Consider the following 27,281-nt stretch of genomic DNA (forward strand, 5'->3'; position numbering starts at 1 on the left):
AAGCAGTGGTGAACCAACTGCACCTGTACCCTGCGTTAGTAACTCAGTGTAACTGTTCTCCACCTAGAGCATGGTCTATGCCATTCTCAACCCTTTACTCTTCAGGCTTTCCAATAAAATTGAAATGAGAAAAAAGAAAAACAAAGCAGACAAAAACCCCTGAAGGCACAAAAGTAATGGACATACTATTACAGAGCTATTTAACATTATCCACCTAGGCTTGTCTGATGTGATACAGTCCAGTGCTAAATCAGGACTACTGTAGACAGGCAAGAAAATGAAGTAATCATGACTCAAAAGCAGATTCCTATAGGAGAAGGTTAGCTTGTGACTCTCAGATCTGGAACTGCATCACATACCATGTTTTGATATAACAGGATGCTTGGAAGAAGCCCTTCAGCTGCAGGAATCCAGGGTGCAGCTGCACCTAGGTTCCCTAAAGCCAAAAGCAAATGAACTGTGATCTGAGATCTCTTCAACAGAACATTATATTCAATTATTTTTTAAAATTATGAAATCATACATAGGACAGTCTTTCCAAGCTCCAGATCAAGTTAATTTCATTCTTTACAGAGGCACATGGAGTTACTCAAACATTCAATTAAAATAACCTTACAGAAGTGCATTTAAATTGTATCATCACTGCAATGAAATCCAAAGCAAAACATAAAATAAAGGTCAAACTAGAGAACACTCTGGAGCAAGTTAATACCCATGAAAAATGAGCACAAGAAAAACAAAACTATTCCCCAGTGAAAAATGGTAGCAGAGGATGTGAGAAGGGATGTTATTCCTCTCCTTTATTGCTGTTCACCTAATAGAAGAAAAGCTAGAGAAAAGGAACTTCAACACTGTAATGGGAAAGGAAAAAGACAACTCTGCCTTACCACGTAACAAGGAAAGAAAGAGCTAGAAAAAGTGCATGACCAAAATAGGACCTCTCTCTCAAGCCTTAGGACACACAACCTTGCTACAGGTGATTTTTTTTTTTTTTAGTTTTTTCAACAGTTTCTTACAAGGAAATAATTTTGTAATTGACTTAGGGCAAGGATTCCTTCTTAAAAACAACCAGAAAAAATCTTAATGCTTTGGTAATCTGTCTCTTAATCCTCTCTATACATATCATTGGAAAAGATTTCAAAAACTGATTAATCCAAAGATAATTATACTCAATTGTTCTCCAAAGAGGAATAAAAATGTATTGGAACTCAGCTAATACACATCTTCCTTAAAGAAATAAATTACTTAAATATTCTTTCAAAATGCTTTCAGATGCATATATTGATATCAATAATAGTTAATGAATCTCACCTAACAATCTCTAGTAGATTCCTTTCAAAAGAGAATTTTTCCTAACTATAGTTTCTGCACACATTTGAGATGAGTCCAAGAATCTACCAATACATTTAATTATTTCTAATGTAGAAATGTTGAGATAGCACGCCTGTATCTGTGAGAACAGTCCTCTTTGTTTTTACAGGAAAAATATGTAATATATTAGCCATAAATTAGCATGATACTTTGAGTAGTAACCATGAAAAATCAACCTTGATACAAAATCGGAATTATTCAGAAATATATTCATTTTAGATCCTGACCTTCTGGCTACCATTGCAGCAGAATACAATTAACACTCTTCTGAGGCTCCCACAATGCATATTCAAAGAGGTTTTTTATGAGTAAGTGATACATGAAATGATACAGGGGAACTCTTTGAAGTACTGCACACTAACAAAACATTGAAAAACAGTATCTGCCATGTTTGCACACAAATATTCTGCATAAGCAGTGCTGAGCTAAACATACCACCAGGAGAGATTTTCTTTACAGGTGGTAAGTTTGGACAAACATTATAGGCCCTACATTAAAAAATATGACAGAATGGCGTAAGTCTGTTAACAAGGTAACGTATTAGAATCAAGGTTTGTCTTCAGTGATGACAGGGCATTTTTAAAGACTCATTAAAAAGCTAGTGTCAAAAAGGTAGGTGGAGTTCTCATAGTTACCCATTACTTCACGTGGATCCTAATACAGTGGGAGCTGGGGCCACATTTCAGGGATATGTAGGTATGTACCAATGCTGCTAAACATGCTGAGATGTATTAAAAAAAAAAAAAAAACAAACAAAAGGCCAAGTAATTTTAATAACTGAATTAACCTGTTCCCAAATGCCCAACACAAAGTGATTAACAATTGTGAACGTGCACCTAGGTTCTGTACAAGCATTTATGGGCTGCTGTAGGATAACCAACAGATGTACAACTCAAAAATATTTGTAAAGTCTCTGCATTAGTATTTGCAATCATTTACCTGAGTTAAAATAAGACCTCTAAATACTTGGATTATAAAGGTGTGATTCCGGGCACTTGACTGGTTTACCTGGGATTCGGAGAACCCTCAGCAGCACACTCCATGGCAAGGTGTTCCCCACCAACCCTGGAGCAGCCCAGGCAAGGGAGTGCTCAGCTGCCCTGCTGGACTGCTGCCACTTGCATGAATAATTAAGTATTTATTCTAACATGGTTCAAACCCTCTATTCCTAGATAGCTGCACACTCCCTAAGCTTAGACACCCAGTGTCTGTGTGCCTCTTATCCACTAAGTGCAAAAGCTTAAGATCATACTAGGCAAGAGAAACTAACACTCCTGTACGTTATAAAATCCTCTGCTGAAAATACATTCATCGCTGTGATCCTGACCATTCATTTGCACCTGGAATTGCATTTTTCCTCATCCATAAGTAACGAATAACTAAAATGACAGTGTTTTTTTAATTTCATTTTTACTGAGGAAATAAAGCAAAACTCTTATAAAAACAGATATTCATAAAACCCATGCATATTTCAATTTTCACAAAAGAATCTGGAGAAAGGAAATTATGTAGTACATTTTCTTAGTACATTAATGCCTCCAGTGACCTCCAGCTCTGATGAAAATTGGCACCACTCATTTTTTTAATTACTAACACAAAGCTCTGGATTAGTTAAAGAGCTTATCAACTCTTCAATACTTCAAATATATTGTTAAAGGCAAAAATGTAAATTGCCTTCATTCGTAACATTTTAAACGTAAAAGGTGACAATTCTCACGATGGCACTATAAGAAAGCAGTGGAAGTATCATATGGTGGTTTTGAATTACACCAGGACAGAAGCCGGAATGTCCAAACCAGTTTGAGGGGAGATGGTTGTGAGGTGCCCACCACCAGCACACAAGAGCATGAAGGCAAACATGAAAAGAAAGGCTCTTATTCACATGTGCCTGGCAAGGGAGAGGCCTCACAAGGACGGGGCCTAAGATGCAGAGCACTCCTCGGGCAGGTCCCCACAGGAGTGCAAAATAATTCCATTGGAGACAGACTGGCATGACTGTCCTCTAAAAACCAGCATGATGATGGGGATGGTAACAGGAGCTGCACACAGGTAGAAACTGGCAGAAGACGTATTCTGTGGGATAACTCAGGATAATTTCAAGAGAAAATGTTATCTTCCACTGCTGTATCAGGCAGCTCATGTCCACAAGCTGATTCCACTTCAAAACCTCACAGTTCAAACCATAAATGGATGTATTTGGCCAATATACTCATACTGGAGTTGCCATAGGATAGAGAGCTAAGTCTAAATTACTAAGAATTATCCAAAACCCAGAAAAATATTTAATTTCCAAAGCTCTTAGATAGCCCTTAAAGAAAAGCTACTAAGACTGGATGACGATCTTGTTTTCTCTAGTGTAGTTCCTATTACCCTAAAGAAAATGGATTTTTTTTTGTTAGATCCTCCAAAGAATTTCAAAACTCCTCCCACAATCTAAAGCAGGGGGAGTTGAGTCTTTGAAAGGTTAAAGGGCTTGCCCAAGATCTGTAAATAGCAAACACAAATCTCCAAGCTCCATCTCTCCTCCTGTTCTTCCCTTAGTCCACTGTTATAAATCAGATATAATCCTGCACCAGATCTTTATCCCAGAGATTACAGAAATCATTTTAAAATACTACATATGGGAAAAATACAAAAATCAAAAGTTCTGGTATGAATTCTAAATAATTCAATTTTAAGAAAAGTAAAGTTTCAGTTCAATTCTCAGCTCCAGTTACATTCTCTCTCCTAAAATTCAAGAAACTAATTTTAAAATAACCAAGACGAATAAACACTCTTTTCAGTAGGGCAACAAATCAGGTAGATGGGTATCTTAAAGGTATGGGTGCAGATTTTCACATCTCATCACTGCCTACAGCCCTCCAGTCTCAGTCCTGACAACAGTCAGCAGCTTTTATGAATAACCATGTTCTGGAAGAGACACTGGACTATGTGGCTGGATAAACAGGCATATAAAATGGTAAAGAAATACAAAATGTCAAACATCTATTTACCACAGGTATCAGTCTAGGAGCTTGCAGTAATATTTATGCAGATAAGAAAAAAAAAATCAAAAAGAAAGCTATGCAAGTAGTTTGGTTCTATTATTTATTATAAAATTTTGGTTTTGTAAATATAAATCAAATAGAAAAGTACAGCACTGCCAAGGAAATAAATTATATTTGATATCTATACATTAATATATTCCAGTAAACCAGACTAAGGAACAGATCTAGTCATAATTCAGTCAAGAATCTGTACAGAACCATAGTATTAAATTTCTATGGTATGTGAAGAACAAAACAAGTTTAAGCAATACAATTCTTCAAATCATATCAAAAGCAAAATGACTGCAAACTCCTAAAGCAATGTTACTAATTTATCATTGTTACAGCTTAGGACTGTAGCCATATCACATAAATTACTTCTCCCTCATGTAGTATCTTTAAATCGCTCAATCTGAAAAAAAACAAAATCCAAAGTGTATTACAAAGAGACTGCACTTTTATAGCAAAGGAGGTAGCAGACGGTGAAAGAAGAAATAATATAATGGCATGAAGAATTACATGCATTTTGCATTGGATTTATCATTTATATGATAAATACACAAGTGTACAAAAAAACTGAGGCACTCGATTTTTTCTCTTGCAGGAGAAAATAGGGTAACTAGTTGGAAGACACATGGATGTTTTAGTAATTCCAAAAGGGACAGAAGTAGACAGTAACAGCTAAAATCTAACTCATACTATGAAATGCCTTCCTAACAATTTTGGGATGTTACAAGGTGCAGATATACTTTAATTACAAATAGGGTAAATCTATTCATAATCTTATACAACTGGCACATTATCACTATGAAAATTTGTAAATGAAATTCAGTTTCACCCTTCCTGGATCTCATCCAGGAGGAGTAGTGGACTTCATCATTTTTTGTCTTGTAATTAAAAAAAGTCGGATTTCTCTTCTACTCAATTAGATATTTTTCTGCAAATCTTTATTTTCAAAAAGGAACAAGAGAAACATCAGGGACACTTAATTTCCTTCAGGTAATCCATCACATTGATATAATTTTTGTACCCTTAATTCTGTGATGACTCCAACATTTATGACCTGCTCACTGCTGTTCTACTTAGCCATAATATTTGAGTACTTCTCTGCTGACTTCAGTTATTTTAGACATTTTCCCACACCAAGAGCATCTTCAGTTGTCCGGCTGATTTGCTATAAATTTTCATGGATTATAGGCCACCTCCCTGACATCCTCTCCATTCCTTGTTATATCTTATTTCCTGCAATCGTGGGAAAGGGAGAGAGGTCATTTCATCTGTTCTCTGCCTGATTTTCTTGGTAGTCCTTACTTCCTTATATTTCCCACTTGCTAGCATCATAAAAAGCCCAAAGATTTTCTAAAAAGCAGTACCAATGAATAAATTACAAATATTTTTTTAAATCACCCCAAAACTGCTTTGAAAGTTTAGTGGATATAGTGAGCATGAGAACGCTAATTACAAGGAATAAAAAATAAACTGACATATTTTTAATTGGCCACAGCTAATAGCTAGAAGAAAGCAACCAACAGAGTACATACTGGAAAGAAAATCTGATTATCTAAAAATGTAGTACTTCTTTTTATTGAGGGTGCTTTAGCTGTTGTTTCAAGTAAGCTTCATGAGGAAATGTGAAAAATAATTATACTGTCTCCATTTATTCAACTTTTTTTAAAAAAAAATCACTATTTTTAATAATTTACAGTCTTAGACAAGAAAGTTTTCTTCTCAGTCTTTTTATTGTTTTTCTTTAGAAAAGGAAAAGCTTGTGTAAAATCAGTGCAACTATTTTTTGAGAAAGAATTAAAAAAGACTGCCTGACCTGGTAAGCACTCTGGAAGAATCTACTAAAAGTCTAAGAAATGGAAAAGCTGAGCTGCAGGAAGATTGCACTATTTTGGTACTAAGTCTCCCGTCTCATGTGCCACTCCTGTCTGTTTTAAGCAGAAATGACAATGCATGGCCAGCTGCTGACAGCCAGCTTCAACAATATAGCAAATAAATTTGTTTAAGGTCTGTCCTGCACATATGTCCAAGTTCAATTCCTGGCAGTGCTACAGACTTGCTGTGACACCAGGAAAGTTTCTTAACCTCAGTTAAAAAAAGGTATCATATATGTATGCTTTAGCAGTTCATAAATTGTCTTCATTTCTGTAAAACTGAAAAAACCTGCAGCATATACATTCTGATTACAGTACTCTCTAGTCATTCTTGAAAGATGGGTATTCGGATTTAGTGAGGGAACACTGAAGAAGCCATTCCTGTGTAATTACACTCAAGAAAGAAATTCAAAAGGGTGTTTCCAAGTGTAGGGTTTATGTTTTATAGCACAAGCACCCTCTGTGCTGAAGTCTGAATCCTGACAATATCTGTAAGAACAACAATATTCGGTCCTCTAAAAAGCTATGAGGACAGTTCCAGATTTTATCACAGTGAATGCCTCTGCTCACTGATGACAACAGAACTTCTGATGTCATGGCAAAAAGTAAAGAATGGACTATAAGCAAATGTAACTCAAAATACATTCCAGTCTTCCCAGAGAAGAGACTTTCACCCTGAATGAAGAAATAGTACTAGAGTATTGGAAAGAGAATTGATAGCAAGATTTGTTGTCTCGGTGAAGATTTTAAGGAAGATTTTTCTCTTGAGAATGATGATGCTACTTCTCATGACATTCTTTCACAAGTTATTAGAAGTTTATCAATTTCAAAATAACATTCATTTAGTTACTAAGTACAAGATTTGCTACCTTTAACATAGTACTTTCTTTAAAATTAATCCAAAGATCATAGCAGCAAGAATTTTTCACAATTTCTATGGTTTAAGCACAATTTCTTTTCCTGCTACTACAGGCTTCAAGTTCCAGCCATTTTTATAGAGCCATTAAACAATGTAGTGTATTAAATCTGCTTGCTTTTTACTTTTGCAATTGCCTTCATTTTTATCAAAACCACCTTCCCTCCATCCATTGCTTCCACAAAGACAATATGCACTATTTCTTACTTCTAATTTTCTACTCTTCCAGTTCTAAAAGTATTGGCATATTATCTTCATCTGCTTCTGGTCTTAGAAGCAGACCTGTCCTTAGAATAAAGTGGAAGTGTTTGCCTTAGCAACTGTTCCCCTCTAATTTATACTCCAAATGCCTTGCAATATAGCAAAGTGCTGATACTGCTATTTTACAGGGAGGCAATCATGCCATAGAGAAGTATATTCAAAATCTGCTAAAAACACGGAAGTGAGACAGCATGACTGGTAAATCATCTCAGAAACCTGAAGAGTTATTCTAACCTGCTCCATACAGAGCTGCTGAAGCCAGCGGCAGCCAGCGCACAGCTCCTGAACCACTGAGTCTCCTGGCCAAAACAGTTCAGGGGTGGTTCCCGTGCGGCTGCCAGGCAGGTATCTGGCGGCAGGGCCATGCTGATGCAGCAGTGGGTGAATCAGTTCAACTTACTGGATTTGGAAGAAACAAGTCAACAACGGTTGCTGAAGCAAACATCACCCTAGCACTCAACGCTGAGACAAGTCCCAACCTGCATTTCGGGAGCCCTCAGCTCTCCAAAGCATACAGTAAAGGGGTTTTGGCTCTTATTCATATAGGAATTTTAGTGTGTAATCCATAGGGTGAGTAAGTTTGGCCATACTTGCCCTGCACAGCAAACACTGAAAATCAGCCATGGCACAACATGCATCTAATACAGACATCATGACAGGTTCTTCCATCTGAAATGCTAATGATTAGAAACTACTGCCTAGCTTCCAATCTGCATTTACACAGACTGGCTGTATACAGTCATCCTCACAGCAATAGCGGTCTGTGGCTTAAGTGGCTATTTACTCTCTTCCATAGTCACCTCCTTCCAGACGCATTTATAGGGATCATAAGAACCATAGGGATTGATCAAAGTTTACTGAATTCCTTGAGTACAACATAAAGCTACTCAAATACATGGGATACTCATGGGCTGAAGATGGAGAAAGTAACATACATAACAGCATAGTTTCAGCCTCTCTGTTGGAACACTAGAATGTCAACATCTAATTCACAACAAATCTAAACCCTAGATGATTAATGTAAGCAGACTGTAAATAAGAGTAATAAAGATTATATATTTTTACTGACTCAGCAAACAGACCTTGATGTTTCAACCAGTTGCCTTCCCATCTAATATACCTGTAAGGCCCACAAAGACCCATTCTTTCTCTAAATCAAGCTCTGACTAGAAGGACTGAGTATGCTATGAGGAATCTTGAGAATCTTTTACTTTGAATACAACATGAAACATCCTGGGTCTTCCCTGGGGGCCTTTTTGTGGTGCCCAAGAGAAGGAATCCTAAGGAGAAATAAGTTCTAAGCTTGGGGGCTCTCAAAGTACATGCTGGTTAACTGAATCCTTGGAGGGAATGTTCTCTAGCCTCTGGGATCAGGAAGAAACTGAGGAAGTTACAGGAATTCATTTAAGGGAGACATTACAACATGTCTGTTCTCCTACCTGAAAAGTTTGTTGTAATCAGCTCTAAGCAATGGGGTAGAGTAAAGCAAACAAGCTGGGTCAAGAGCTCCCATTGTACCTACAGCACACACATCCAACATGGCCCAGTGCCTCTCCTCTACAGCAAATTTTGAGAAACCAAAGAGAGGAGTGGTAAGACCTCCGTGGTGAGTAGCAGCTGTTTAAGGTTACCAGTGGGTTTTTTTGCAAGCCAACTTGGCTAAAGATCTCGTAGCCTTCAATGTTTTTATGCTCACAGCACTGTATAAGATTTATTTTTCATTTTTTTCATTTTACATTTGGGGAACCAATACACAAAAAGCTGTGTTTGGAAGGCCCAGTGGCAGAACCCAACTTCAGCATCACAATTACCAGGGTATGCAGTTTCAAAAATCTGACAAGTGGTTTTTAGCCTCTGCCCCCAGTGAAATCAAAATAATTACATCCAACAACTAACACTATCCAGGCTATTCTGCTGTAAATAGTCCTGGGCATCTCCAGTTAGCTTACAGCTCAATGAATTATTTTGGTGACTTCATGCAAAACAGAAATAGTCCCCATCACAAATTTCTACTATAGACAAAAATAACACAAGCACATTAAGCTGCTTTCGCTTGTCACCCCTGATGAACTTCATATGGCAACCAGACCAAAAGCCCCCGCTGAGCCCCCGAAGCTGAATCTGAAACGGAAATATCACAAGAAAACACTGCCAGCATGCCAGAACATGACTCACACTGCTTAAGTACCAAATCATTACATTTAGAAGATTCTTGTCTGGAGATTTTGTATGGATAGATCAAGCATTCTAAAACTACATTTGCTGAAGAAAGTAGACCAAGCATCAGGGCTCCTAACTTGGTACAGTCTCCTCCTGTGCTGGTTAACTTCAGGCAAGTCACTGCATATCTCTGTATTACCATTTCCAAATGCAAAACTAATTACACTAATCCCCTTTGTGCAGCATTTAAACGTCTATGGATGAAAAGAATTATCCTAAGAACTATTTATGTTATTAGAGCAAAGAACTACGATACTATGTGGAAAGCCAGGGCCACATCTCTTCTGTCAGTCTATCTCTCTTGACAGGTATGAATTCTAAATTCAGAAATTACTACAAAATGCTGTTTATAATTAATGGACCTTCCTGAGCAGAGTAAAATGGGGAATTTGTAAGGGAAAACCAAAGAAACAGCACAGGGAATTCTGTTAACCATGGTAAGGGCCAGATTTTCAAAGATGTCTGAAGACAGAGATGAGGTCCACTAACATTTATTCAAAGCCCCACTAAAACCAATGGCAGGTAAGTAGTCTTCGCAGAGAGTCTCTACAACTTTAATCGCTTTAATCCTTGAAAATCTGACCCCAAGTAAACAAACTAACAAGACATTGTTTAATGATACTTGTATGACTAGTGTGAAAAACTTTTTTAGACAGAAATGTGACTTTTAAATTGCAGTTTAATAATCCAAAAATGCTAATGAAATCCCATATTGTCTGTCCTGTGATGATTTTTTCCTATTAGAAGCTAGTTCTTTTTCTAACCTAATAAGCGCATCACTAGACTAAGCACATTCATTGTTCAAAGTTTAAATTTATAGTAAAAATAAAAATAGAGGTGGCTTACCAGTAATCAGAATTCTTTGAGACATGACTTCTTCATGTATATTCAAACTAATGAGCTGCATCTATATTCTTTGTCTTAAGACTAGTCTTATATCTTTGCAATGAATAAGTATATGAGGTACAGACTGACTGTGCCACTTAGTTTCCTCCCAACCATGGAAATAAAACCCAAGGAACTTCCAAAAATTCAGAGGGAGAGAAAAGTAATCAAAAATAAAACATAAATATGAACTATACATGCAAAAAAAAAAAATTGCCTATTGGTAAATCACTGCTTTTTCCCTTTTTTAGTGACAGCGCACAAGTATCACAGTGACTTAAAACAACACCTGGCCACTAAGTACCTGAGGTCTGGAGTCTTTTATACAAACCACTCTAGCACTTCTTTAACAATATATAGGTTTGAGTAATGTTACAGCACATGGTGAAGTTAGGGAATGGAGCTCCAGCCAGCATCACCTCCAATATCTCAAATATTTCTTAACAATATTGTGTGCTCTGGAGAAGTACTCTGTAGTAACAGCAGCAGATTCATCTTAGCAGTCTGATAGCAAATTTTGACAGTCTCCAATTGACTTTGACAGTCTGTGTGGAAATGGCTGAACTGTTAAACCCTTCAGAAAACACGTATGAATAGCCTGAAGCATTTGAATGTGTGAATATAGAAGTAGGCAACCCCCAGCAAAAAAAAAGTATAAAAATCAAATTCTGCTTTAGATGCAGAACACCAGAAATAAAATTTCGAGATTAAATAAAGCCTGCTGATTAAAAAGTATAATTGTACCATGATTTGAGGCAGAAAACAAAGAAGGTCATTCGTAAGAACATATGTATCTCCTGCAAAAGCCTCTGAGGAAGTGGCCTTGATGAAAGCAGAAGTAGGAAACACTGAGTCCAAGACCTTAATGAGGCTAAGTGAGAGTTCAAACTCCTTTAGCCTTAAGCAGATATTCCATAACAGCTTTAATAAATGATACATAAGGAAAAAAAATGGTAAGAAGCCACATGGATCTCATTCCCAGAATGCGAGTGCTGGATGGCTTTCCTCATAAGAAAAGCCCACAGATGACAAAAAAAGAGCCAACTGGGCAGACACCACTAAATGGATAAGATCCTTGTCTGCCCCACAGCACTAGAAGATGGGTTTTCAACCCTTTCACTTACATACAACAGGCTGGCTGCTACCAGAAGGGCTCACAACTGCATTTTCAGTGGGCTTGATCCAGGAGAAATAGCTAAAATTATTTAAACTGGGTTAAACAGGGTCTAAAGGAGGTCAGAATAAGGGATTGGTGTAGTTCTGCGAGATAATATCTTAAAGGTTTGGTACTGCTATGTATCTGTGACCTAAAGTGAAAAATATTTTTGTTGAAATTCCTTCCAAAAACAATGCCAAGACAGATACCTAAAAAACATTAAACAGACCAAAATAAAATTGGAAGAACTGCAACTTTCAAAACACAGGCATTGTCTTAAATCTCTCTTTTGCATAAGTACATAGTACATTATGTACTACTTTTATTAGCAAATAAAGTAATGTAAAAACAACTACTAACAATAAGAAACATCAATGTTAATTTGCAAATTCCAAGATATATTCAAACCCATTTTTTTCCATTTCTAGAAAAATAAAACAAAAAAAACCAAACCCTCTTTCTGTGAACAGTCTATCTGAGATGATTTCACTCACAAGTACTATTTAAAAACATTTTTCTGGAAAGCATTTTCAAAATGAAAACTGTTTAAAACTTCTTCCATGTACTTCTAATATATGTGTCAAATGCGGTTCCTCTGGACTGTGGATGAGGCATCTCTAAGCAGACTTAAGTATTTTTAAAAGAATACTGGGAGTTCTTGTAAATCTTAGACTGCAATAGTTATGCAATATGGTCTAATATATTGGATTATCTTGAACTCCTGTGGAAATCCATTCCAAGTTAATATTGATAATTAATATAAATTAGTTTAAAAAGTAAGTTTGCAGCTTTGAAGTTCATCTTTCCACAGAACAACCCTCCACAATAGAATATGGCTTGGGTACTTTTTTTACCCACCTGCTACTGTACAGTAACACACAGCAAGTTCTTCCTACTGTAATTCAAGCAGGATCCTGAGCAACTGAGTGGTAAATGATAAAATATGCGTTTGTATGTACAAGAGGAACATTTCTACGCCAGTAGGTGATTGTCACGTGCAGATCTGTGATAGCCTAAGTCCTATTGACATGTATACACACAACCACATAAATTGACTCCCCCTCCCTTCTTGATACACATGTAAAATCCATGCCAAATAACCTTGTAAAAATACATATATATAGTTTTAACTACTACACAAACAGGCATTATCTCCCCTACCAGTGAATTATATCCATTCCCGCTGCACCATATATCATATGTTTAACAGTGCACGCTACTCAGCAACTTAACCCCTGGTGTACCAGCTTTTGCAGGAGTGGCTTCTACAAAGCATTCTTGAATTACACCTCATCCCATGTTTCTTTTCTCACCCCTCCTAGAACTATCTAGTTTTCTCACATCTCTCCTTTGTCTCCGCCTCTTAAACTTGCACTTCTCAGATTGCACTTTCTCTTCTATTTCATAAACTCTGAAAATCTACCTCTTCTATGAATGCTATTACTGAATGTGCCACTCTGTACTTTTTCTGTATTGTGTTATACCACGCTATTTATTCATGCAGAAATGCTTAATGCGATTTGGAGCAGAGATTTTTGTAACTTTTTTATCCTGTGCTGTTATTTTGTAAACTGCCAGGTTTATTATCTAAATAAACAACAACAACAAAATTCAGAAGAAACTTTACAGAAATGTAGGTAGTCAGAATGTAATTACTCAGACTGGAACTTGGCCAGGAAGAGGGCAAGCACCCTTACTCTTGTGTAAAGTGCCAACAGATCATACAAATGGCTTGGATGAGTCAAAATCATAACTACATAAATATATACTTCAAATGAAATTTCCAAACACAGTACATGATCATCTATCACTTTTTAATTATCTAGCATACCTGTCGAGGTAGTAGAGCCTCATTAGCAAATACCTTCTCAGGGCCACCTCCCATTGCAGCTTGCTGTAGCCTGAGATGCAGGAAGTTAAGGTCCTCATTTAAATTCAAGACAAAATAATTGTAAAGTAGCATATTCTGCCCAAGATGTGGGGTTCCTGCGACAATGGCTAACTGGCAGCTCTCCACCAAGTTTGGCAGTTCCGTTAATTTCATTAATTCAGTGGAACTTGGAAGTAATACTCAAAAACAGTGCTGTAATTTCAAACTGTCAAGAGGTCTTTTGTTTCTTAAGTTTAGTAACATAGTCATGAAAAATTTTGATACCCATTGTAATATTGTACTTCATTTATTTGTTTGATAATCATCTGGCCACCACACCCACCAGAACAGACTGAACTCAACAGACACTTGGTAACTCTCCCGCTTTACCTGTGGCTATACACCTTTTCCCTTGACGACTCCTAAACTGTAACACAGCCACCCAAAATCTTTTTCAAGATGCATCTTCAGCTCCTTTAAAAAACTGCAAGTATGTTGCATTAACACTGACTTTTTGCTTTTATTATCACTCAATTCTCATTATCCTTTGCCACGCAGCTGGGTTTCAGCATCATTTTTTTTTAACCTCACTGAGTTGCCTTCCATGACTGAAGTCCCTACTTACTGGTATAGAAATACAGTGTGGACACAGCACATCTGTCTGCATTTGCAGCCTATTCAGTGCTCTTCCAAAAGAAAGAGAGCAAAGTATCAGATCCCTATTTAACCTGCCTTGCTGCACTGAGGTCTTACTCAGCAATGGGATGGCATTCATAAAACCTTTAGACAAATTCCTCCTCTACAGTCAGATTCGTATATAAACCATGCTGTGTTACTTAAAGAAAGGAATCACATCCCAGAGTGCCTAGATGAAAGTATAACAAGAAGTTGTACCAAAATTGTCATAGACTAATATAATAAAGCAGAAGAGCTATTAAAATAGTTTGAGAGTGAAACTATTGAACAATCTGCTTATTAAGAAAACACTTAAAGTAAGATGAACTGACCCCTTCCTCTGTTTCGAGTCTGTCTGCTGAAGGTATCAGAACACTGAGAGGCACTTTATGTGATCATAACCCTCATTTGACAAAGCTTTCAGGGTACATCAGGAAAGCACAAGGACATAAGCCAAAGGATCCAGACACAGACAGATGGAATTAGCATCTCTGGATTCTTAACTTTCATTTAACAAGAGGGAAATGCAGTTCCCATCTTCATATGAAACATGACTTTCTTGTTCCACCTGCATTCTGGCAGACTAAAACAATACCTCAGAAGAGCATGAACCTTCCTTTCCATCTCTGTTGGGAAATAACTGAAAAGTGCACAGGTGACCCTTTAAAAACCACTGCTGCCAAATGCATCACTGCCAAAGAATTTACTGTCTCTTTATACAGGATACTTGCCTATTGCATACCAAGAAGAGGTTTATTTCATTGTGAGTAGCTCCCTCTCAGAAAATACAGGACACTTAAGAGCATCACGACAATCTTCTCCTACGCTTTTCACTACCACACATTAGCTGTCGCCACATTTATTTCTCTTTTTATATATATATCTAGATCACTGGGCTTCTACTACTGCAGCACTCACAGTCTCTGAAATCAGTTTCCTACTGCTGCTGAACACCTAAAATACAGACTTTTCCCATTTTTTTACATGATTATGATTAAAGAATAAGCCACTTTTTAGAGTATTTTTTAATTTAAGAAAGTTATTTGTGGTTATAGTTTTAAAATGTGGCTTTCATTTTCATGCTCACAAACTACGTCTGTTATGAAAATATTTAATAGCAAGCTGCTGCCTAATTAGATGACTTAATATTGCAAAACTCTGTATTTAAAAGCAAAAGAACTGCCAAAGAAGATCAAAATCAGATTTTTTTTCCTTTGTTTGCTATGATGTGCATTTTTTTCTATTTATATTATGTACAGAAAAAAAAAATAGTTGAATGATAAAAACATGAATTCACATTGCGTTTTCCTTAATACTGATTATAAGTTAACTGGGATGTTTATAGCTTGCTTTTTTCTTTTTTTTTTTTGCAAAAGTGACATTTAAGAAGCCAATAATCCCAAGTATAGTACTGAGCTCTTTAACAGTGTCCAATAGGTAGGTGACCTAGCTGCAGTGTGATTAAATAATCTAACTGCTAGATCAATGAATGCAGCATGAATTAAAATGGCTGCAAGCCTCTCCAAGCCTAAGATTAGAGATCCAAAAAAAAAGGCTTCTCCTACTTTTTATTTTACACTTCAAATAAAATGTAGCCACTTATTAAACAAAAAAATCCATGTTTTCCTGACAGAATTAATACAGTATTATTCTAATATATGGTGACTAAATCATATATTTTTATTGTCAAAGATCTGACTACATTTTGTCATTCTCATACTGAATAACCTCATTCAAGGAAAAAGCAGTCTGCTCAAGAAACATAATGGTGCTAGGATCTGGTCCAAAGTGAACTGTTATCTCACGCATGAAGATAATGAATGTTAATTTAAAATAATGTTCTTTCAACTCCAGGTTTTTTTTCATATAATCAATCAGGCCTGAAAATGTGTGCATGCGCTCTCACTCTCGCACCCTCTCTCTCTCTGTCACTCATCCATAAACACTTCATTATATATTCTAATTTCCAGATATTCAGGAGAAAATTTTCTGCAGGTGTAAACTAACAGTGCTCCACTAGAGTCAACACTGCTGCACCAAATTACGTTAGCAAAGACACTAGTCCTCTCTCTTATACTGTGACATGTGTACCTCCACTTTCACTTAATGCGCATTTCTCACCAAACTCTCCCTTTCTTCCTTTCATATGCGCATTGCCCAGCTCTTATTTGCACTCAACAGACAACCAATATGGCCTTTCATTAACTCGCCCCTCAAGGTCTCTTATCTCCATCAAATAATGCCCGAAAAGGCAGGTATACATAGGTCTTTTCTGCAGCCAAAGAAGGAGCTCTTGGTAAATGCTAGAAGAGCACTGCAGTGGGAGGCTGCAAGGCATTCAGAGAGGACAGAACAGACGTGACCTAAAAAGGAGTAGGCTTTAACATTATTAGCTAAAATGTTCAGTTATTATAGTAAAGAGAATTTAAAACATTTCAAAATGGAATACATAAAAATTCTATACGTGTAAAAGCAGAAACCATGATCTAAATTATTATTGTTTGGGAAATAGTATGGGAAAAGAAGTATTCTATAGCTTTCTATATCAGAAAATTGGCTAATTTATGGCACCTTTTTAGGAGACATTTGAGACTGATGGTGCCTGGGGAAAAGACTCTGGATTACATGACATGCTAGTTCGATCAAGGAAGGCAGTTCTCATGTAAGAAGGGGCAAGCAGAAATTTGGATATCATTCCTTTTGACTGGCCCAGGAAACACTGTAACTGCTTATCCACTAACTTGGCAGAGCAAACCATGTTCTGCTTCTAGGCTCCTTGGCACACCTGTACTCAAAGCATCTGCGCCATCAATTAACTTTTACTTATCAATATTTCCTATGCCACTATAAGGCACAAATATAATTCCATTATATTGGAAGCTACACGTCTTCAGAAATTAGTGCTACAAGTTAGGCTTATACTTGGATGACTTGTAAATGGGTTATTTCTATAAAACTTTTTAAAACTATTGAGAAAAAGAATGTCAACATGGATTAGAAAACATAATAAAACTAGCACCTGGAGATACTTCACTGATAATCCATATTTCCTAAAAGGTACAAGCTGAACAACAAGAAGAGATTTCATGTCTGGAATCAAAGAGAAGTTAGGAGTATGCTTCCAGTTAGGAGATTTTATAAAGAAGCCTTCTGGGAGCCAGTTAAGTGAAAAGTGCTCAGGAAAAGGAAAAATCTCTTTCTTACAACAAATATTTCCTGTAAATCTATTTACTTCAGGTCAGTGTAAGAAGACAAAACTACAAAACTGAAAGATGCAATTACAGTTCGAGAGTGTCCCTGTTTCTTGTTTTCCAACACTGTCAGTCTGAAATGCTTCCAGGTACGCATCAGCACTCTCCTCCAAGAAGACATGTCAGTGAAATAAGACAATCTTTTTTTTTTTTTTTTTTTTTTTTTTTTTAATAAGCAAACAAACAAGATTTTAATATGGCAGCTTTTAAACAACCTGGCATTACATTCTAGTCAGACTGATATGAGGTCAGACACCATGAGTTACCAATGAGAAAAGGGTACATCTGTGCTAACTCTTCCCCACATCTTACCAAAACCAAGAAAAGTTTTCAGAAAGCTATTTTGATTGGTTAAAAAAAAATTCTTTTTTTTTTTTTTTTTGAGAAAATGTTAGTGTCCACACCAAATTATTCAGTGAGCTGTATTATCTTCAAATGTCAGCTTGCACATGATGACTGACACTGAAACATCCAGCTTCCTGAGAAAAAGTACGCCATCAGTTCTTAGGAACGTCCTAAAGTCTCAACTACAGTTACATGAAGCTAAAAATGGTGCCAGTCTGCTTCCTGTGAAAACAACTAATAACAATTCTTTTCTTTTAATTAATATAGAAAGGAAAAAGTTTCCTGAGATTTCTGAACTGCCTAACAATTAATAGAAGTGCAAGTTAAGAAGAACATTATTCTTTCTAAATATTTTGTTTTATGGAACAAAAAGGATTGCCTAGATTTTGCAGGTAAATGCTAATGAAAAGGATGAGTCAAAGTAATTTTCAGAATTCAAAGGTTTTTTATGTTCTGTGATTAAAAAAAAATAAAATAAAATCATGTGATTATTAAACTTGCTTTAACATACATGATTTCCATAATTTCGAATCTATGTTAAAATCCTCAGTTTCCTGTCCTGTTTCCTAGCTTTCCTAATGTAAAAATAAACCTTTCTATTCATAATGGTATCAGCTTTTCCAGTAAATATTTTTGTATTTCTTCTTTTACCAGTTTCCTTTCTTTATATTTAAGGCTTTCTATAACATACAGGATCTAAGATATACAGAAAACATGAAGTCACTAGTAGAAAAATGTTAGCCATGTTTCCTCTGTTCTTTTCAAAGAAACTATAAATTGCTTCAAAGACAAATGTACATGTAGGAAAAGTACCTTAACTTCAATGGGAACAATCATCAATATGAAATTTAGCAAGTACAAAAATAACAATAGTCATACTGTTGATATTCAAAAGGCATGAAAAATGCCCATGTAACATTGCATGCTCCAGTAGAAGAATCAAAAATATAACATTACATAAAATTACATAGGCAAAACAATTTGTAACTGTGTTCTTCCTTGAATATTGGAGTTGTATGTAAAGTTTTAATTTCAAAAAATATTTTATGAAAATAAACTTGATTCATCAGTATGCTCCATGGCCTATGCATTTTTATGCCTGTGGGAAACAAGTGCTTATATGATCAAGGTCTCCATCATTACAATGAATTTTCTGCAGTGAACATCATCAGTTTTCATCAGTGAACAATCAGTGGCCTGTGATTACGTTTTATGAAATAGCAATTCTTTTGTTTTGATTTTGTACAATTTGGAACCTGAATCTTAAGTAACTGGCTCAGGTGAGGGGATTATGCATACACACTTGGTTTAAGCTTGTCTCTGAAGTTAATGACAGCTCAGAAGATGCTGATGGCAAAATTAATAACCGACCAAAATGAAAACTAGAGAAACAAAACTCCCACCATTCTGAGGTAAAATTTCCACTTTATTTTGTGCATGTGAATGCACACATTGCAGTGTTATGCTAGTCACAGACTATCTCTTACTTCAGAAGTTTTCTTTTACTGGCATTGACACCAAGAAAATAGTAATAAGACACAAACAGCCAATGCAGACTTAGCTGTTACTTGGTTTCTGACTTGAGGAGAAGCATCTGTAATTGTAAACAGGTATCTGTAGTGCGACATCCTCTGTTACTGAATGCATAAATGTTCTGTGAGACTTAATGGAAAATGATGATAGCATGTTAAGAAAGATAAAGCTCTCTTCTCTCTCACATCTTGTCAAAGATTTGTTGAGCAATAAACATCTCTTACATCCTTTTAATTTATTTTTCACTGCATATTATTTCTAGCTACTTTGGGATTCTGCTAATCATTTTCTCTCAACTCCATTTTGTTTCACTTCATCGCTTTTCCAAAAGGTTCCAATAAAACCTAACGTTGAAAGATAAGGATCGCTCTGCTAAAATTAGTGAACTAAGTACCATATCCCATGAGTCACTGCATGCGACTCCCATCCACCTATCTTTAAAAGACCAGATAATAATGCCATGCTGTAAGTGCGCGAGATCAAAGTACAAATACTCACTTTCCAAAATGCTGCTTTTGAGTACTACACCTACCAGCAGACTCCTACGGTCTGTAACCAAAACATTAGTTACATTAGCTGCATTAAAATAGTATGTATGAATATAATGCAAGTTGGTTTCATGTTTAACATACTAACAAAGAAGAAAATGAAGCATAGGAGAAATAAAAGGTAAACAGCAGTATGTTTAACTCTTCTTTTTTTGAATTACTAGATCTCAAAGCAGTAGTATCCTATTAAGGACAAAAATTGGTTAACACAGGGAGAACAGTTCTTTGTATGCAAAAAAAGGCAATTTCCACAGGAAGGGTGAATGGAATATTACTGGTATTTCTGTAGGTATGGTTGACTTCATTTTTTAACAAATAAGTAGATTTTAGCACTTCAGATTTCACTGTCTCTGGTGCTAAAATAATTTGTTAAGAATTAGATTTGTATCATACTACAATTGAGAGCTGTTTGAAGAGTCATAGTCATTAATTCACAATGTTTTATTATGCAATTATTTAATCTTGCAATGTAACACTGAATACAGTGTAAAGGTATATGCAAATACATTCTGACTTGATACACCAGTAACAATACTTCACTTACATTTTCTAATATTTTCTAATATTGAAATTAGAAATATCATCATCCTGCCATTTTAACCAATAACATATTTTTAACTCAAATTACATATCTCTATACTTTCATAGCAGAAACTTCTGCACTTTAGTGAAGTATAAAATGAGAGACTTAAAAAATCAAAACCAGTCTTTTTGTACACAAACCTCTCAATAACTACACTTTGGATTTATCTATGTGGTACAGCTATAGGATCAGGCTCTGATGGGATATTACCAAAGCTGGCTGACCTAAAATTAGACACCATGAGCTTTAACTTGGGTTCATGGACATGTCACAGTGTATCACCACTGTGCCTGCTGTCGCCTGCCCACAAAAGACCCTGTTCATCTCAGGGAGAAAAAACAGGAGAGAGACATAAAAAATATGAATGAAATCTTACCAAAACATAAGGAAAAAATCAGCCTCTAGCACAGTTTATGATTCAAGTTAGTTCATCAATTAATAACTTGTGTATTTAAATGAAATGATTGCAACCATCTTATATCAAAAGCATTTCAAGCTAACTGTGTTAGTATGACTTCACATACTCAGTGAAACAGTATGCTTGGAACAAGTAGCTTGTTTACTCCTTTTGAAACAAAAATAATGCTAAAAATCCATTATACAGTTACTTGTCTAGTTTTACCTCTAAAAAAAAAATCTTCATATAATTCATTACCCACAGCTTAGTTAAAAATAAATAAATAATAAGACAGAGTTCAGGCTTGCTCAATTAATTTAATGGCAAGCATTGGCTTAAATACATGCTAAGACTATGTTTAAAGACTAGAACTGAAAATAAGGAAAAAAAAATGGCTCAACCCAGTCCTGGTGTTGAAGGGAGATGCATTCAGAGAGGCCTCTGAAATCACAGAGCTCCATGTGCCATAGGAGCTCACCCGCTCAGGCTAGAGGCCAGTGTTTATTATACTGTACACAGCCACTCTGGTGTCTCTCAATCTAATTCCATTACCTCCACTACACCCAAGGCAGCAGGTTTTTTTGGATAAATTTTATTTTCTACCATTTAAAAACAAATCTGAGCTTTATTTCCAGAAAAAGTTTTCCACATTTGTTTTGCATTTTGTATAGATGACAATACTCTTTCATCATTACTGAATTTTCATTTTTATACTGCACTGAAAATCACTGAAAACTTTTTTAGGAATGTAAGAGTTAACTTATTAAGAAATTCCTGCAAAATGGAATCATTACCTCATCTTATAAACTACCTATTTTGCAGGCTATATTCTCCCAACTGGCAGATTAAACCTTAGAACAATAAACCAATTATGAGCTAAATTTACATTCAACTGATCAAAAATCATCTAGAACCTGACAAGAACAATCTTTGTTCACAACATTTAGCACAAGCAACATTGACAGACTAAAATGTATGAGCTATATAAAAGATGACATATGTTGCACTGCCCAGCTACCAAGGGCACCATGCTCCAAGTATTACACAAGTACTATGGGAGTGTTCACCACATCCTGAGACTAAAAAAAAAAAAAAAAACCAAAACAACAAAAACCAACACAAAAACACTGCAGATAAAGAACATGATCTGATATTATCTCCTAAACAATCAGTTCAAGAAGGATGTCTGAAGAAAGTCCTATTACATCAAAGGAAAACTACCCTAATTAATAAAACCAGTGGTCAGGATTTGAAAGAAATGTATATATTTACTGGACAGACATGAGGGAAAGAATTGCTCTAACAATTCTGACCTAACTCTTGTAAAAAATTAAAACTTTACCTCATTCAGGAAAGTAAACTCTTGCATGTATCAGGCTAGCAATTTTAAGTAACTCGGCATTTTATGAACCAAGTTCATCACTGGTATGAGCCACATATACTTTGCATAGATTAATTTTGTTCATAGTTTGACTTAGCGTTTGTTAACAGCCTACATTATCGATAAAAGACTTTACTGACACTCATGCCACTCGGGCTAGCTAAAAAGCCATTTAAGAAAAAAAATCAAAAGTTTACTGAAGACGACCTTCATCATCGCCCTGTCCCTCTTTCAGAACTTTTATCCTGGACAGATTCACTGTCTGAAGTCCTTATGTACTTTCAGAGCTAAATGGTCTGAAAGACTGTGGGAGGCAGTAACTATGAAAACTAGTTACAGCTATGTCCGAAATTTGTAACCTTCAGTTGACTAAAGTTGGCTGCTCGATTCCAAAACAAGTCTCCCGATTCCAAATTTTCCTAATTCTCACGTTGTGTGAAATGAGACAACTGTCTAACAAACTAGACAATGAAGATATTTATGGAGAGATTTAGATGCCATGCCTAAAATGAAAAAAACACCTTGATATGTTGTCTTTTATCTATTTCTTTTTGAACTATTTAATCCTAATTCAGAGATTGCAGATAGCACAGTTCAGCGGTCCCTAAACTATGGTTCACTGGTAGAAATGCACAACAGCCTAGATGTAGCCTAAGTCACTTCAAGGTGAGTTTGAGGCCAAATTAACTGTCCATTCACATTGTTTTCTTCTCCAGGAGCACCACGTCACTAACAGCACCCAGTAGATTACATTTACCTGCAAGAGGTAGAAATGCTGAGCACACTCCACAGACCTTCACCATCTCATTTGCTCTTAAAATGATGTTAGGCTGAAAAGATGACCCAGACTCTTGCCCTGCAGAAGCCTCAAGTCATTCCTAAAGAGTCCCTTCTACTCCCTGCTACAAGAGCTGGCAGGACCCCCAGGCAACTTGAACACTAGCTACACACAGACCACCTACTACACACAAATAGTATGGACAAAGAGCACCAGATTACAGCAAATGACCTAGCAGTCATATATTGCATGCACAGCAATTACAGTAACAAAATTCTTTTTACTTCAGTAGTGTTCAGTTTTTCCAGAAAAGTTAAGTATTGCTCTGGCTCACAATACAAAAGGACTAAGACAAACTATTAAGAATTTCATTTCATGGTGAGCAAACTCCATTTTTTTTTTACATGTATATTTAAAAATAAAAGCTGTAAGTGTTTGCTTAGGATAAAACAAAGCAAAACACAAAAAAAAAACCACACACACACACACACACCCCAAACAAAACAAAACAAACAAAAACCAAACAAACAAACCAACCAAAACAAAACATCAGTTTATCTGGTATGGAGGGCACTTCCCTGTTAAACTAGTGCTATAAAGCTCCAAACTCTGGAAAAGCAGCATCTTCTAGCACACCATCAAAGTCTCAAGACCCCCATGAAACATCCACACACTCACAATTCCCATTACATAGCTGACTTAATCGCTAGGTAATTATCATCACACTATCCAGCTCTTCAGATGGAGTGGAAGAGTCATTTTTCTCACTCAGTCCTTTGGCACTGAACCTGATACCAAATATCAGTTGCAGATGCCTCTTCCTGATGGCAGAGACCACCATCCATAGCACAATCAAAAAAGAGTCATCAACACAGTAACTTTTTTTTCACACTCATTATCAAAAAGATAAAGTACTCTCTGTTGTACTACCTAGCCCATGAACCATTCATTCCCTTCCCCACACAAATATCTGGTCAGCTCAGAACGTGTTTAGGCATGGAAAAGCTGGCATTAAACATAAATCCACACTAGGAATTATTCTCCACATACTTTCACTTTTATACAAAACTGCAGTCAGCAAATGGTCGACTTCCCTAGACTTTCAGTAGTGTGCTCAGAATGGCTGATAACAAAATAAATAAATAAATAAAAATAAACATGTGGAGAGATTCCAGGTCCTTCACACTGAAGGATGAGGGGCTAGAAAAAAACAAGGGACTGCAACCTGAACCATAAACTGGCATTTCCATTCGCACTCTTCTCCCCTCCCAACACCTGTCTCCGTGATCACCCCTAAAGAATGTAACAATTTCATACAAAGAAGGGCAGCAAAGGTGCAAAAAAAATCATCTAGGAAAAGAAAGAATTTTCTACTTCTGGTGCTTTCCATTGCAGTAAGACCTTCTTGAAACTACAACAAATAGTTACTCCTACAAAACAGAGACTGTGCCTGATGATTCCGGGGTGTTAAAATGCCAAATTGTACAGTTATAAAATAAATCAACAACAAATTACTTTTTCACTCCTTTTCCTCTTCTCAAGCCACCCCAGCTCCAGCCTCTGTAAAGTTCTGCTTGCCATATTCACAGAAGACAAAAAACAAATTCCCAAAGTTCGCGGATTTCAGGATAAACCCCTAAAGACAGACAAAGTTTCCTAAGTCCTTAACGTCACTATTTTACAGGGAGACTGTTCTCTGAAACACAGGGAAGGTCAGGAAAGCACACTAAAGCTCCCCATCACTCTCACCGTAGGAAATCCCACACCTACACTTGCATCCTTTCCCCGTGAAAGGGAAAGGAGACAGATAGGCCTCTGGACAACTCCTGCGGTGGGGGAAGAAGGAAAACACCTCACAAAGTGAGCTGAGGAGAGTTATTGGGAGACACCGTTTCAGACACACACACAACCCCTCCCTCCCGCCCCCCCCCAAAAAAAAAAAAAAAAAAAAAAAAAAAAAGACCAAAAGCAAGCCCCTCAGTAGTTCATATTCTCCTGAAACCCAACAGCCGAGTCCAGCGGGGCTCCGGGAGGGCCCTTTCTGGCCCGGTGAAGCGAGTGAGCTGTTGCTGGAGAGCGGCGGGAGGGCCCCGGCCCGCTGGCAGCCGGGCTCCCCACACGCCTCTCGCCCTTGGCCGGGGGAGCCGGAGGAGGACAGCGGAGAAAACGACCTGTTCTTCCCCCCCGAGCCCTACCCCGGAGCGGATGGGGAAGGCGAGGAAGCCCCCGGGGCTACGCCGGGGAACGCGGCACTCCGGCCGCTGGGCGATCCGGGCAGCCAGGGGCCCCCGCTCCCCGCTCGGCAGCGCCGGGCGGTAAGGCCGTCCCCGCCGTGGGGGTGGCGCAGCCCGTCCGCAACCGCCCGGGAGGGAGGAGGTCTGGGGCTCTAAGTTCACCCCTTTCCCCGTCCCCTCCTCTGCCTCCCCGCGGGGAAGGGTAGCCCTGGTCCCTCTCCCGCCGCGACCGGCCTGCGGGGGCCCGCCGTCTCTCTCCCGTTGAGACTCGGCGCTGTCGAGCAGCTGCCATTACTCGGGCCAAGACCCGTCCTCTAAATAGACATCCCCCACCCCAGCGAGGAAATGCGGGGGCGGTGGAGGGGAGTGTGTGAGGGAAAGGAAAGGGGTGGGGGGGGACCAAAGCGGTGGCCCCGCGTGTGGGAAAAGAGCGAGGCTGGGGGGTGACGGGGCTGAGGCCGGGCTGCGCCACACCCCGCTCGGCCTCGCCTCTCACTCGAGTCCCCGGCTCTCCCACTCCCTGCAGGCCCGCGCGGAGCCCTGAAGGCAGCGATTCTCTTGCGCGCCCCCCTCCCCACCCCATCTCCTCCCGCCCCGACCCCGGGTGGACGGCAACTCGGCGCGGGGGTGCGGGGGACCTGCCGCCGCCTCCCAGCCGAAACCCGACTGGGGAAGGTGGGGGGACAAAAATAATCGCCGTTAATAATCACACGCGCTCCGCCGCCGTCCCCTTCTCCTCCACGATTTCCAAGCGGGCTGCCAGATATTCCTGCCCACTCCGAAAAATGAAAATAATAATAATAATAAAATCCCGCCTTCCATCTCCCCCCCCACCCCCGCAGCCCCACACATTTTATTATTAAGTATAATTGCTCCCCCCTCCCCATATGGCACCCTGCGGGGCAGGATTGCCCCCTCCCCTGGTGCCCAGCCCTTCTCCTGTCCCCTCTCCCCCATCTCCTTGGAACAGTGTGTACATGATTTTGTAGTTTTTTTAAGGCGCCATGTTTATAATCCTCCATCATATTAAAAAAAAATCCACCCAGCATGAGACACGGCGTCTCTCGCACCCCAAAGCCAGGGAGGCAGACACAGAAATATCCACAGGGCTGTAAATTCACCAACCCCCCCCACCCCCCCCCCCCCCCGCACACACCCCTCCTCCCCAGACTTAAAAGTCTCTCTCACCTTGTGCTCCTGGCGCTGCTTCTGCTGCTGCAGGGGGGGAGAAGTTAAGCCAGGGGAAACTTTTCAATCCCTTCCCCAGGCCGCTGCTGCCTCCTCCTTCCACATATTTTTCCCCTCAGAGTTTTATTGTGTCTGAATTTTCTCTCTCTCTCTCCTCTTCTGTCTGTCCACAGTTCAGGTTTCTGGGGTAAACAGGGTTTAGGATGGTGCTAGGGATATTTGGGAGAAGGAGAACTCTAGTGGTGTCTGCTGGAGTTGCTGTTTGTTTCTTTTATTATTTTTTTTATTAATATATTCGAAACAGATCTTTTAACTATTTATTATATATGGTTTTTATCATAATCTTAAGTCTGGACCGTATCTAATTGCAGAGGAAAACTGTGCCGCTTACCTGGCCCTGATACATGCAAATTCCTCCTATCATGAAGTCCAACTTGGAGAAATTCTGGATAACGTTTTGAAAGTGGATACTCACCTTGAGCAACAGAAACGAAAACATACAGAAACAGTGGTTTGTCTCAGAGTTGGCTATATGTTGCGAGCGGTAGATTCACACTTTCACTGCAGGAACGGGAGAGATAGAGTACTATGAAATACATAACTTCACAGGTGTGCATATACATATATATGTAAGTAGTAAGAAAACATACATTTTATGGTATTTTATGTGAACTGTGAGATAAATATTAATAAAAAATGTCTAGGCGAATACATTCTAAAATTTCTGAAATACTTCAGAAATTATTTAATGGAAAATAACATACTTCACAATATTTATAAGAA

The 27,281-nt window shown here is 38.0% G+C and overlaps 1 protein-coding gene across 5 annotated transcripts in view; it reads right to left on the minus strand.

Annotated features, from left to right (window-relative positions):
- ZMYND11 (zinc finger MYND-type containing 11) overlaps positions 1-26,710 on the minus strand; it is a 106,637-nt gene extending 79,927 nt beyond the window's left edge. For 3 of the 5 annotated variants that reach the window (XM_032982588.2, XM_032982586.2, XM_032982587.2), the window contains exon 1: positions 26,499-26,709. The gene's annotated coding sequence lies outside the window, so the exon portion shown is untranslated. Of the gene's footprint in view, positions 1-25,271; positions 25,357-26,498 lie in introns of those variants that run through there. The other 2 variants (XM_032982585.2, XM_042802154.1) reach the window with 2 other exon arrangements.
- Positions 26,711-27,281: the final 571 nt, after the last annotated feature.

This window comes from Tyto alba, unplaced genomic scaffold, assembly GCF_018691265.1.
Source record: "Tyto alba isolate M040663 unplaced genomic scaffold, T.alba_DEE_v4.0 Super-Scaffold_38, whole genome shotgun sequence".
Classification (NCBI taxonomy): domain Eukaryota; kingdom Metazoa; phylum Chordata; class Aves; order Strigiformes; family Tytonidae; genus Tyto; species Tyto alba.